Here is a 13,571-nt window from a genome sequence, read left to right on the forward strand (position 1 = left end):
AACTAATTTCATGTTTGTATTCCTAAGATTTTTTTCAACAAAACTAAACCATTCATGAAATGTAATATTTGAAGATTTATTTGTGCATCCTTTTCTAATACACGTTTTAGTGCAACCAACCAAATAAAGTCAGTGTCTGAACAGGTCTATACAAGCAACCAAACAAAAGTGTGTGCATGATCTCATCCTAGTTCTACTAATATTGGCTAGACTCATGCGATCCTGGCTCAACTTCTACGACAACCAAACTCACGGCTACTCTTCCTCGCGCACTTGTCTCCTTGCCACAACAGAGTTATCACCGTATGAGATAGGCCATTTAAGACCTTGTTCGTTTTAGTGTCAATCCATGTGAATTTAGCGGGATTGGATGAGTTTAAATCCATAACAAATCAAAATCATTCTTAACATTTTTCAATCCATTTCAATCCATGTTGGATAGAAATAACCGAACAAGACCTAACGTGGTGAACTTACTTTAGGTTCGGATATTTCCGAACTACCTGAATTGGTATGTAAGCTTCATAAAAACACATATACCTTATTAAATTAGTATTAAAATATAACTTAATAAAAATATACATGGACATAAAAACACATGCAATCTACGATCACAAGTCATGCACACTTACACGTAATCATAGATTCACAAATTAATAATTAATAATGACACCACATGACACATGAAAGCTTGGATTGTTCGGGTATTTCGGGTACCCGAATATGATACCAAGATTACATAAATTAAGTTCGGGTTTTATAAGTTGCTACCCGAAATTCTTGAACGAAATTCGGGGTTTGGATATTTTGGGTTTGGGTTCGGGCATTCCGAGTTCGAGTTTCAGGGTTTTTTTGTCCAACCCTACATATGACCACCTTCGTGCACATATACAGACTCAATTCGCACCTTACATTTAATAATCGCATCGCTAACACTTTTTACTAACTGTCACGCTCTCCTCCTCACGCGCCAGCTATATATTTGCATCCCAGTCGAAAGTTATCAGAGGAAGGGCTTAAATTAAGTTTGTGCATATACGCACGAATGTAGTCATGTGCATAGAATATGTTTTGTTTGATGTCATATCTATGTTGCGACATCGACTCTGACACAATACATGTGGTACTGTAGCATGGGGATACAATGGCATCCCACACCCTACCTCCCTCTCTATTGTTTCTCTCCACCTCTTTCTCTCCGTTGTGGATGAAGAGTATTCCCTCTCGTTCTTACGGTCTTTATACAGATAACACATGAAATCTCTTTGTTTGTGTCTCTCACATGTTTTGAGAAAATAATGAATGACTTCAATATTTTTAGAGCATCGATATATGGTGTACATCCATTTACGATCCATTTGCATTATTTGTATACAATATTGTTGGTGCGATCTTCAATAAGCATATTTAAAAACATCATTTTAAAATATTTATAATTATATTATATTACATTCATACATTTTACAATATATACGAAAGAATAAACTTACTAAATTTTCCCTAAATTATACAACCAGTCACAAAAAAACTAAACAGAGCAAATAACTATTTCAACCACGCACTACATGAATCCAATTAATTCCCGTCGGCTAAGAACCGACGGGGATTGCTTATTCCCATCGGTATATGGTTAATTCTCGTCGGCCCTAAGCCGACGGGAATTAGATATCGGGGATAAACTAATTCCCGTCGGCTTCCCGTCGGCTGCATACAAGCCGACGAGAATTAGATTATCCCCGTCGGCTACGGCTGGCCGACGGGAATTAACAGTTAATTCATTCGAACTATTCCCGGCAGCCAGGTAGGACCGGTGGGAGTTACTGGGATGACGTGAATTAACTGTTTATATTTGCAACGTAAAGTCATATGAAAGTTTAAACCACACAATTTATATTTGCAACATAAAATTAAAAATATCAACTACAATGTATAAAGTCATATGAAGACTAATAACACTATTAATTAACAAATTTAAACTAACTCTAATCACATAAAATTTAACTCCCGTCGGCCACAAAAAACTGACGAAAATAAAACGTCTTAATATACTTATTTAGCACTTCTAATTAATCACATAATCATTTACAGTTAGGTATAGAATTATACCTCGATGACTCGAACACGGACCGATTGCGAGCCCTCGGTGGCGATGGCTCACCGGCGCGTCGGGGCACCGGCGGACGGCGGAATGGTGGGGACGACAGCGAGATGGGGGTGGCGGCTTGTTGGGGGCGGCGGTGGTTGGGGGCGGCGGCGGCGTCCTCCTGGCCAGCCGCGGCGTGCGGAAGGCAACAGACGAAATGAGCCCGCGCGTGCGGGGCGACTGGATCATAAAAGGTTAATCCCCGTCGGGCCAGACACAGGCCGACAGGAGTTAATATAATTCTCGTCGGCTGTTAGGTAGCCGACGGGAATTAACTTATTCCCGTCGGTCTTTGCCCTAGCCGACGGAAGTTATTTTAGCCGACAGGAATCTTTAGAATTCATGTAGTGAGGGTGGAAATTCTAACAATTAAATGAATGAAATCTTCAATAAATCCTAGAAAATAAAATTGGACACCATCTCTTTTCTTTAAAACGTATGGCACCATGAACAAAGCACCTCTCTATTTTTTTCTAAATTCTATTACCTTCATAAATGTTATATCACGAGGATGAACTCATTAATTTATTCCTTATACTAAAAAATCAATCACACAAAAAGTAACTATTTGAACCATACTATATGAGAGGATGTACTTTCTAACATTTCTCACATTTAAATGAGCAAAATCATCGATATGGTTTCACTATGGATTTTGTTTTCGTGCTATATGTCAAGCCTATGTAGGGACTAGCAAACCTTTGAAAGTGTTGTGAATCGATGAGATGCCTTGCCTTCTCCAGGACTAGATTGTCATCGAAATGGAAGTGTAGGAAGCATTCTTGTGTTGGTTGTTTTGAGCTTCCTTGCTTTCTAGGGAGTGAGTCTAGTTGAGTGATTCTATGCCTCTCTTTCTCTTTAGGTGCAGGACCAGTTGATGCTGGGTAGTAGTGGTATGCATGCATGTGAACACTCGAGCTTCTATTGATATTGGAAGCAGTTCCTCGGGAAACATTTCAGAGCAGGGGCGTGCGTAGGTCTTCATATAGCTACTAGTTTCTCCTTTGGCCAGATAGATCTGATGTATACTAGTGAGATTGTGAAGGTCTCCAACACGAGGTAGATGAATGAAGAGGAGGAATATGAATCCTAGCACACGTTCCAATAGAGCTATTAGTTTTTGGTAGGCGAAGAAGCAGGTATTGGAGTAGAGAAAGTGCTAGAACTAAGCCTTGTTCGCATCCTTCTAATCTATATCAGGTTTCTAAATATGGTAGAGTCGCTGAAAAGCTCCCCGGGCCCTAGGGGGTCACCGGTCAGAGAGAGTATGAGAGAAGGATCTCTGTACTATCGGGGCCCACCGGTCAGCAGGAGAGTAAGGGAGTTGTCTACCCTAGAAGCTCCCGCCTCCGGATGAACCCTGAGGCACTGAGCCCAGGGTCGGGCGAGCCGGAGCTAGAGAGGGGCGAATTGGGTGGAAGCAACTCGAGTGGATTCCTCGCATGTCCCAAGACTAGCCCACCATAAATGGACGACCGCATTAACTACGCCTGACATCAAGTTGCAATAGAGAACCAGTTCGCCTCCCACTCATGACCTGCGAGTCCCTCTGCCTCTGGCGCACTCATGAACTACGAGCCCTTCGGACTGCGGCACACTCATGACCTATTGAGACTAGGCATGAGTGCACATACCATCTATAGGGCCCGCATCACGATGAGGCACACCAAGACATAGGCTGTGGCCTATGGAGGCCATGGGTCAGCATGGAGCAGAGGCAGTAATGATGGCGCTAGGGCTTCACGCCGCCCATGCCGTCCATCATAATGAGCACGAGCAGAGACGGTCGGGTGACCAAGACACATACAGACAACACGACTTCAAAAGGAAGCTACCAGCGGCTGACCCCCACCTTGGCCTATAAAAGGGGAGGTTGGTCATAGAGACCACATGCGCCCGACGAGACCCAAAGACCTAGAGGCCGAAGCCAAGGCTTAGTTTAGGACTTCGGTCTCGTAGTCTTTAGGTTCACCCACACATAAGAGACTTGGGAGCTCTTCTTCCCTCTCTCGCCTGCTTGTAACCCCTACTACAAGCATTGAGTAACAAAGGTGTTGGTAGCGCGAGCCGCCAAAGACTGGATGTAGGGATATTCTGCTCGAACCAGTATAAACCATGCACCCATCGACCACACCGTCCGGAGCCTAGAAAGTGCACATACAAATTTACTTGTCAGGGCGGAGATTCAAAACACTGATGGTTGTTGTGTCAGGTATATGCCTTGCGTGTTCTCGATGAACTCTCCAGGCTTCGGATGGCCGACCACGACGTCGATCGGACCCCTGAAATGACGATCTGTTTTAGGAACCTCAACTTTGTCTTCGATGGCGAAGAGGAAATGTCAGGGCCCCAGAAGCCTGGTCCCTTCTGCCTAGGAGTCTCGGCACTACCACGAGGGCCCACGCACGGCCCCTGTATTGTTCACACCCCTAGAGCGACCATCTGCTTTGGGGGCCTCGACTTCATCATTGGCGAAGAGGGCGAGATGCCCTAGGCACCGCCAAACCGATCTTCTTTGTCCAAAAAACCAAACATCATTGCGGAAGCACTTGGTGGCCTCAGCCTCACCCCGTAGAGGCAAGGTACGACATAGGGATCGTCCTTACCCTCAAAGGCCGATGAGATAAGGCGACAGATTGCAAACCATATGGGGCCCTGAGAGCACCTAAAGGGGGGGGTGAATAGGTGATCCTGTAAAATTCAACAACTAATAGCCACAAAACTTGGTTATAAAGATGTTAGTGCTCAAAAGAACCAAGTGGCTATAGAGTGAGCTCTTGCGAATCACAATAGTCACAAAGAAAGACAACACAAGAGACACAGTGATTTATCCCGTGGTTCGGCCAAGTATAACACTTGCCTACCTCCACATTGTGGCGTCCCAATGGATGAGGGTTGCACTCAACCCCTTTCAAGTGATCCAAAGATCAACTTGAATACCACGACTTTTCTTGCTTATATATTTTCCCGTTTGCGAGGAATCTCCACAAGTTGGAGCCTCTCGCCCTTACAACAAAAGATCACAATGAAAACACAAGAGTAAGGTTGGGAGCAACACACACAAATCCGCAGCACACACACGCACACAAGCCAAGACTTGAGCTCAAATGAAGCACAGAGAGTTCACAACTAGAACGGAGCTCAAATCACTAACACGATCGATCAAGTGCGTGGAGACAGAGTGTGGAGACTTAGAATTGCTTAGTGACTGCTTGGGTGACTCCTCCATGTGCCTAGGGGTCCCTTTTATAGCCCCACGGCAGCTAGGAGTCGTTGGAGACCAACAAGGAAGGCAATTCTTGCATTCTGTCGGGTGGCACACCAGACAGTCACTGTAGCATGTCCGGTGCGGATCTCCTTCCTAATTTGGCGCAGCCGACCGTTGCAACTCCGGGCTGGTTGGCGCACCGGACACTGTCCGGTGCACACCGGACAGTCCGGTGCCCCCAGCCGACCGTTGGCGCGGGCCACGCATCGCCCGCGGATTGCGCGTCCGACCGTTGCGCTGGCGGCTGTTGGCTCACCGGACAGTCTGGTGAATTTTAGCCGTACGCCGCCGTCGAGTCCCGAGAGCGGCCAGTTCACCTTGGACTCGTCTGGCACACCGGACAGTCCGGTGCACCCAGACCGAGCAGCAGTTGGCTGTACACAGCCAACTCTTTCCCAATCTATTTTCTCCTGTTTCTAGCACTTAGACATAATACATTAGTACCCAAATCAATGTACTAAGTCTAGAAACGTACCTTGTTACATGATTTGCACTTCTTCAATCTTTGGCACAATTTAACACTTAGAGAATATGTGTTGGGCACTTAATCACCAAAACAATATAGAAATGGCCCAAGGGCACATTTCCCTTTTAGGCCCGACCCTATATGACGATATGTGGGACTTCTTCCCATCATATGTGGAACTTTCGATGTTGTACAACGAGGAAAGGTTTCCCTGTCACGACGGCTCTAGCGGCAAACCACACACGTTCCACACATCGCCTGCGCCACACTCTGGGGATGACCATAGCCCTCGTAGCACAGGGCCACCTCCCAACTACCAATGACTTGCAGTTCATCGGGATGGTCAAAGGCGGCGAATACCTCATCTCTAATACCCTTTGCTCATACTCATATTCGGACTCTGGCTCCCCAGTGATGAGCAGCGAGGGCGGACCTCCTAGCGACGGGCAGAGTGAAGGGCGCCCGACTGAAAGCTCTCTTGTGGGTTTTTGTGGTTTGGCTGATAACCCAACTGAAGGACTAACAGGTGTGCTAAGTGTTGAACAGGTGCTTAATGCAAAGCTTATAGGGTTCAACACAAGTGAACAAGTGTGATGGTCCAAATACTGGAATGTCTATGGATAATGGACGTCACAAATAAGTACCAGATTAGATATGTCATGTAACAAATTTAGTTTCGAATTTGTTAGAGTTTTAAAAAGACAGGGTAGGATTGTAATAGATAAGTATCAGATTAGATCTGTCATGTAACGGATTTGGTTTCAGGTTTGTTAGAGTTCCTAAAAGATAGGATAGGAATGTAACAGATAAGTACCAGATTAGATTTGTCATGTAACCACCCATGTCCTAGCCTACATAAATACATGCCACCATAACACCTCAAGTCATCAATCATAGACTCATATCCTCTATAGCCTCGCAGCAGCACCGCCACCATCCAAGCCACAGCAGCCTGCCGCCAGCTAAGCTCGCCGCCATAAGCCCCTATGATCAGCTAGTCGAAGTTCGAGTTCCTCCCAACTCTAGCGACAACTTCAGCGAGTAATTTCTTACCATCTATTCATCTTCTCGAGCAGCCCAGAACATCGTCGTGACCAGCTCACGAGAGCTTCGTCACCGCGCTTCTGGTTCGTCGATTGGATTTCTGGTTTATAATTAAAAACCAAGATGACCAGCAACAACGAGTGAGTGAAGAGCTTGATTGCAAGGTAAGTTAGTGGCAGGTTAGGGGGTCTTTTCCATATGATAGGCTTGACGCTACCCACTTAATAAATAACCACCACATACCTTTTTACATACAAGAGAGAGATACAACACAAATTTAACAGTAGGTACAATCATGATAAGTTAGCAACATATATGTCATGCATTTGTAAACAAACCTTTCCCACCGTCATGTCACCTATTTCTGTGCAGCCCTACTAATCTCTACTACTTATTAAGGCAGTAAGGGGTAGGCTGCCATTCCGTGTTCTGCCATTCCCATTCCCTGTTCTGCCTTTCCGATTCCACCTCCCCGCACAGTCCATTTTTACCATTCTCTGTTCTGCCTTTCCGATTCCCCCCTTACCGCACAATCTATTCTCATGTTCGGTCATCATTCCCTGTTTCCTTTCTCATTCCCCCTTCCCACAAAGTCCATTCTCATTCCCACGTACATCCCACGCCTAGCTAAAATTAAATTAAAAAAACACAAATGGCCCCAAGAGGATTCGAACCCGTGACCCCTCAAGCAATTGTGCTTGTAGCTTCCACTACACCACATGTGTGTTTATGTCTACATCTATTATAGTAAAAACATATACTACATCTCTCTCGAAGCCCATCTGCTACCCCTTGCACAATGTGTAGTAGTGAACAAGTATCACCGAGATTATTAAATTATATTTTTGGATTAAGGGAGTAGTATTTAAAGAAGAGTCTTGCATGCAATTTCTTTTGTTTGAATAATGTTTTCAACTTAAATTCCTTTTTTTTGCATGTGTGACATTTATTCTCCATAATATTTTTCCATGGATCTGACTTATGAGTCATTTTCATAAACCAATGCCAAAGATGAATCCATGTTTCTTACTTGGAAACCCCGAACAAACACCACTAGCATGAGGCGCTCGCGTTGGCGTCGCTCATCGATGACGAGAAGAAGCTTGGCGACTGCCAGTTCGACCTCTGGAAGCAGTCCTACGTGGCCGCATGCGCCGCTGTGTATGGCAAGCTCCGGCGCAGCCGCCGCTTGGACGCGGTCCAGAGCGGCTGCACCGCGCTGTCCATCGTCAAACAGGGGGACCTCATGGTCGTCGCCAATGTCGACGACTCTCGGGTTGTTCTGGGCACCGCAACCAACGATGGCGCCATCACGCCGTTCAGCTCATCATCCACCTGAAGCCCAACCTGCCACGTAAGTCGCTACTGACCAGCTATGAATTCTTATGCGCTGGGATGACGACCATTTGCTCTGTTGTGTGAGTGTCCTCGAACAAGATGTATGTAGAGGAGTAGCACATCCGGTGGTGCAACGACCAGGTGTACTACCTCGCTAATGAGCCCGGGGTGCACATCATTTGGTAGCCCAACCAAGAGTCATCGGTACTCACCATGTCGCACGCGTTCGACGACTACTATATCAAGGATTGTGGCGTCATCTCAGCGCCGGAGGTGACGCAGAGGAGGACCGACAACAATGACCACTCGCCATCGTCGGGTAGCTTTTGTGCCGGCCTGCCTTTAATTCTCTTCGGAAACACACACTTGCCTTTTTGTTTAAGCAAGTGTGTATGGTGGTGCATGCCTGATGACTAACGATGTACGACGGAACTTCTACCGGCAGGTGTGGCACGTGCTCTCCAATGATGAGACCATACAAATCGTGACATATATCGAAGTCTGCATGATACTGATGGTTGCAATGTAGTAGTGAAACAACTAAATTTAAATAACAAAATTTATATATGGCTAGGATCACAAATGGATTATGAAAAACATTTTCTTATAACAATATAAGACACATTTTATATATAAGTTATCATGGTATTATATGTTCCCGTTGCAATGCACGGGTACTCACCTAGTTTATTAAAAATTTGTTATCTTTTAGGTCAAATAATTTGTTTTAATTTGTTCCAGTTGTGTTAGGTTCATATTAATTGTTGCATACGTAGTAATAACATTGTTTTAATTAATTGATTAATTAATGTTAATTAGCTAGATAATCTAGTTAATCTAATTTATAGTTTTCACCTACGTATTTTATAAATAATTGTTAATGATTAATACCAACTCAAATATTTTAATTTAATATCTAATTAGTTTAAATGCAATATCTCGTAGATCTCATATATTAGATTTATTGAGCCTAAATTATCATTTTAGCCATAAATTCTTCGTTTTGGCTCCGATTTTAATGGTTCTTGAACCTACGATCTCGTAGCAGCGCTTAAGATATTCATACGATATTTGTTCATATGCTTTGGTGTAATGTTATTGTAACACCCTAATTTTGGGGGTATAAAATTTCTTTCTAATTATCACACAAAATAATGTGCTACTCTTCTTTTTCTCACTCTAGGCTTTCTCTCTCTAGATTCTTTCTCCCTTTTTCCTTTTGATTAGAAATAGCTTAAACTAGTGGAGGTTAATTATTTATTTTTGCCAAAACCTTATGGGTCATGACATGTTGCATCATGCTGAGCTTAAAATATTCTTTGAAGTGTTGCACATGTTTGAATTAATTTGAATTTGAAACCTAGTTTGAATTTGGATTTGAAAACCCTATAGAAAAAGAAACGGAAAAGGAATTAGAAAATCCAGAGAAAAAGAAAAGGATAAAGCAGCCCAGCCGGCCCAAGTCCGCCCAGCTAGGCCACGCGCCTGCGCGCCCGCGTCGCCTGACAGGCGAACCCCGCCTGTCAGCGGCAGATCCCCTCTCCCGCGCGCGCTCACTCTCTCGCTCTCTGCCCGTCGGCCCCAGTTACTTCGCCCGCTCGCTCCCTCTCTCTCTCTGTCTCACGGGCCCGGATCGCCAGTCGCCGAGCTGTTGCCCCCCGCGTGCCCCTTTCTTCTCTCTTTGCGTCGTGGGCCTGCCCTGTCAGTTTCGCCCCCTCCGCGCTCGCCATGGACCGGCGCGTGCGCACTCACGCACGTCACCGGATTTCTCGGCCATGACGCCCGCCCACACGCCAAGCTCCCTTCTTAGAGCCCCGCCAGTGCCCCGCGCACACCCCTCGCCTCATTTCACACAGCTTCATCCTCTCTCACGCTCTGCCCACGCCGCCAGGCGCCGCCGGAGACCCGCGCCCGTGTTCCTGGCCATCGAGCTCGCCGGACACCGCTCCAAGCCTCCCCGAGCTCTGCTCCGAGGTGAGACACCCGTCCCCATGCCCAATTTCCCATATTGCGCCCTGTGTTCGGCCAATTTCGACTTCGCCGGTGCTCGGCCGCGTCGGTCCGCCGTGCTCGCGCAGTGGCTGGCCGATTTAGCCAGGTCTAGTTCCCCAGAGTAGGTCCCTGTGTCACCCCTACCTCTGCTAAAGCTAGCCCAGGCCTTAGCGCGCCCTAAGTCCCTCCCCCTGACCGGAATGGCTCACCGGAGTTACTTCGGCCCGCCCGAGGCCTTCTCACCGTTGTTCTACCCTCTCTACCCGTGGATTCATGGCCTCTTCACCGCCATTGAGTTCGCCATGGCGCCCTCTCCCTCTCTGCCCAACTCCGGCGACCCCGGAGCCACCCTAGCTCGCGCCAGCCTCAACTCCGGCGACCTCACCGCCGCGGAGAGGAGCAGCGCCGCCCGTAGTCGTCCGTTTCCCCCTGGTCTGATCCCCTCCGTCCGATTCAGATCGAACGACTCAGATCACGGATAACGCTTCGCGCACGCGCGCCTTGACGCCCTGGCCCGCCTGTCAGCGCCCAAACCCTCTTGCGCTGGGCCCGCTCGGTCAGCGCGCTCTCCCCCTCTGTCCCTAACACTCCCTGGCCCGCGTGTCAGCACTCGCCCGCTCGCGCGCGCGTGCTCTCGACCATAGATCTAATCTCAGCCATTGATTTTAGATCTGACGGTTAGATTCACCCGATACCCCTTCGTGCGGTAGTTTTATTAAAGAGACCCTCGGTTTACTGGAAATCAACCCGCCGTCCCTGGTTTTCGCGTGCAGGCCCCTGTAATCTTGCAAATTTAACCCTGGACTTTTAAATATTCGCAGAATTAGACCTAATTTCATATTTTGAATTCCTAAACTTGTTTATTTCATAACTTTTGCATATGAACTCCAAATTTAGTGATTCAAATTGCAAAATGTTCATAGAATTATTCTCTGTTTAAATAAAATGGTTTCACTTACTGTCTGCACATTCTAATTTTTATGATTGAATATGAACTAATATAGATGTAGTTTTATTTATTTAATAAAATAAATAAAAGGATAACCTTAGAGATTTAATCATGTTTAAACTTGTGAGATTAATGATATGTATTACATGAGTTCATCTCTTTTCTAATTTTTAAGTCACGATAAAATAAATTGAACTATGATTATGTACCTATAAGTAACGCTTAGGGAAATAACAATCTATTTTCAAATGAAGTTAATTTATGTTATAGTTCATGTTATACTTTGAATTCAGTATCCCTTATGTAGTATTGTGTCCTTTTAAGATGTGATCCAATGTTTGTACATGTGTGGTGTGATATTCATTTGTACTTTCCAAATGTATTGAATGCAAGCTCGCTTTATTTAGACAACGAGGAGTCTGAGGTTCCTGAGTGTGTTGTTGGAGACCTCCCTGAGCAGCAACCTGGTGAAGGCAAGTGTCCTATGACCCATTATGTCCTACATACTTTATGATTCACTGTCCCGCATTACTTTATGAAACCTAAGGATTGACTAGTCTATATTCACTTATCCTTGTTTACCTTTTGGGTTATCATGGTTAGCATTTTGCTACTGCCTTAACTTTAATCAATGAACATGATGTGAACATTTATGATACGATACTGTTATCCTGATTATGTGAATGATCTTGTGATACCTTACGGGGGCTCAGGCCTTTTTCCTGAGTACCTCTCCGTAAGGACCTGTTCATGGAGTGACCACCCGGGATAATAGTACAACCATGAGGGTGGAATGGGACGCCCTTAGCTGATTAATTAGATGAACCTGGGGGTGTAGTTGGCTTTGCCGGAGGGCCGTCAATGGGGGCTGGGGCATAGTGCTCGCTCTGCCAAGGTTGGTGAGAGAACCTAGAGGGGGGTGAATAGGTGATCCTGTAAAATTCAACAACTAATAGCCACAAAACTTGGTTAAGTGTTAGTATGGCTAAGTAGCGAGCTCTTGTGAACACAAGTATCACAGAAAAACAATCACAAAAGACACGCGAGTTTATCCTGTGGTTCGGCAAGTATAACACTTGCCTACCTCCACGTTGTGGCATCCCAATGGATGAGGGTTGCACTCAACCCCTTTCAAGTGATCCAATGATCAACTTGAATACCACGACTTTTCTTTGCTTATCTCTTTTCCCGTTTGCGAGGACTTTCCACAAGTTGGAGTCTCTCGCCCTTACAATAAAGATCACGGTGAAAGCACAAGAGTATGGATGGGAAGCAACACACACAAATCCGCAGCAATACACACGCACACAAGCCAAGACTTGAGCTCAAAATGAAGCACAACTAGTTCACTACAAGAACGGAGCTCAAATCACTAACACGGTCGATCAAGTGCACGGAGACGGAGTGTGGAAGACTTAGTATGCTCAAAGTATGCTTGGGTGACTCCTCCATGCGCCTAGGGGTCCCTTTTATAGCCCCAAGGCAGCTAGGAGCCGTTGGAAGCCAACAAGGAAGGCAATTCTTGCCTTCTGTCGGGTGGCGCACCGGACAGTCCGGTGCGCCACCGGACAACCACTGTTCATGTCCGGTGCGTGATTTCCTTCCATTCCAGGCGCAGCCGACCGTTGCAACTTCGGGCTGGTTGGCGCACCGGACACTGTCTGGTGTGCACCGGACACCGGACAGTCCGGTGCCCCCAGTCGACCGTTGGCTTGGGCCACGCGTCGCCCACGGATTGTGCGACCGACCGTTGCTCTAGCGGCCGTTGGCTCACCGGACAGTCCGGTGAATTATAGCCGTACACCGCCAAAGTTTTCCCGAGAGTGTCCAGTTCGCCGGAGACCAGCCTGGCGCACCGGACACTATCCGGTGCACCACCGGACAGTCCGGTGTGCCAGACTGTGTTGAGTCTTGGCTGCACATAGGCACTCTCTTTCAATCTTTTTCTTTTCCTGTTTCTAGCACTTAGGTAACTTCATTAGTACCCAAAACAAATGTACTAAGTCTAGAAACATACCTTCTTGTTGATTTGCACTTCATTCATCATTTGGCATATAATAACCCACTTAATATGTGTTGGACACTTAATCACCAAAATATACTAGAAATGGCCCAAGGGCATATTTCCCTTTCAATCTCCCCCTTTTTGGTGATTTATGCCAACACATCAAAAAGCAAAAAATAGAAGTGCAACATCAATGCAATTGAGAACAAAAATAGTCTTTGACAAGATTTGACATATTTGGATCGTTCTTTGCCACCACTTGGTTTGTTTTTGCAAATCAAATTCATTTTCCTATCTCTAAGCCAAACACACTTGTTTGGGCACAAAGAGAGATAATCCAAGAGTAAAAATGATTAAGAGCTAAAA

Source organism: Zea mays, chromosome 3 (assembly GCF_902167145.1).
Source record: "Zea mays cultivar B73 chromosome 3, Zm-B73-REFERENCE-NAM-5.0, whole genome shotgun sequence".
Classification (NCBI taxonomy): Eukaryota; Viridiplantae; Streptophyta; class Magnoliopsida; order Poales; family Poaceae; genus Zea; species Zea mays.